This window comes from Humulus lupulus, chromosome 4 (assembly GCF_963169125.1).
Source record: "Humulus lupulus chromosome 4, drHumLupu1.1, whole genome shotgun sequence".
NCBI lineage: Eukaryota > Viridiplantae > Streptophyta > Magnoliopsida > Rosales > Cannabaceae > Humulus > Humulus lupulus.
In genome coordinates this window covers 174,111,493-174,112,358 of record NC_084796.1, presented here as the reverse complement: position 1 = coordinate 174,112,358, position 866 = coordinate 174,111,493, and the positions used below count along the sequence as shown (strand labels likewise).

Sequence of the window (866 nt, the reverse complement as noted above, 5' to 3'; positions counted from 1 at the left end):
GGAGAAAGGCTCAAAAGGCTAAAAACCGAGGCACTATGGCTGAACGTGTTGATGATGAGGGGGATGGCCAGCATGTTATTAATCCCATTGTTTTGGTGGATTACAGAGCTAGAGCAATACGGGAATACACTGCCCCCGTGTTTAATAAGATAAATCCAGGCATTGTGAGGCCAGAAATACAAGCACCTCAATTCGAGCTCAAGCCAGTGATGTTTCAAATGCTCCAAACCGTGGGGCAGTTCAGCGTGATGCCAACGGAGGATCCTCATCTCCACCTCCGTTCATTCTTAGAGGTGAGCGATTCCTTTAAGCTTCAAGGAGTGAGTGAAGAAGCATTAAGGTTGAAGCTATTTCCATTCTCGTTAAGAGACCGAGCTAGATCATGGCTCAACACTTTGCCTCCTGATTCCGTCACAAATTGGAATGATCTAGCTGAGAAATTTCTACAAAAATATTTCCCTCCCACCAGAAATGCAAAATTCAGAAGTGAAATTATGTCTTTCCAGCAGCTTGAAGATGAATCTACCAGTGATGCGTGGGAGAGATTTAAAGAGCTTTTGCGGAAGTGTCCCCACCACGGCATCCTGCACTGTATACAGATGGAGACCTTCTATAATGGCCTCAATGCAACTTCTAGAATGGTGTTAGATGCCTCGGCCAATGGTGCTATTTTGTCCAAGTCTTATAATGAAGCATTCGAAATTTTGGAGAGAATTGCAAGCAACAATTATCAATGGTCCAACACGAGAGCTCCGACAAGTAGGAAAGTGGTAGGGGTTCTTGAAGTAGATGCCTTAACGGCTTTGACAGCTCAAATGGCATCAATGACCAATATTTTGAAAAATATGAGTTTGGGAGGCAACATT

The 866-nt window shown here is 43.9% G+C and overlaps 1 non-coding gene across 1 annotated transcript; it reads right to left on the bottom strand.

Moving 5' to 3' along the window:
• Positions 1–476: 476 nt before the first annotated feature.
• LOC133833698 (small nucleolar RNA R71) lies at positions 477–583 on the bottom strand. The gene has a single exon (XR_009893065.1). It is a non-coding gene; the product is annotated as a small nucleolar RNA R71 (small nucleolar RNA).
• Positions 584–866: the final 283 nt, after the last annotated feature.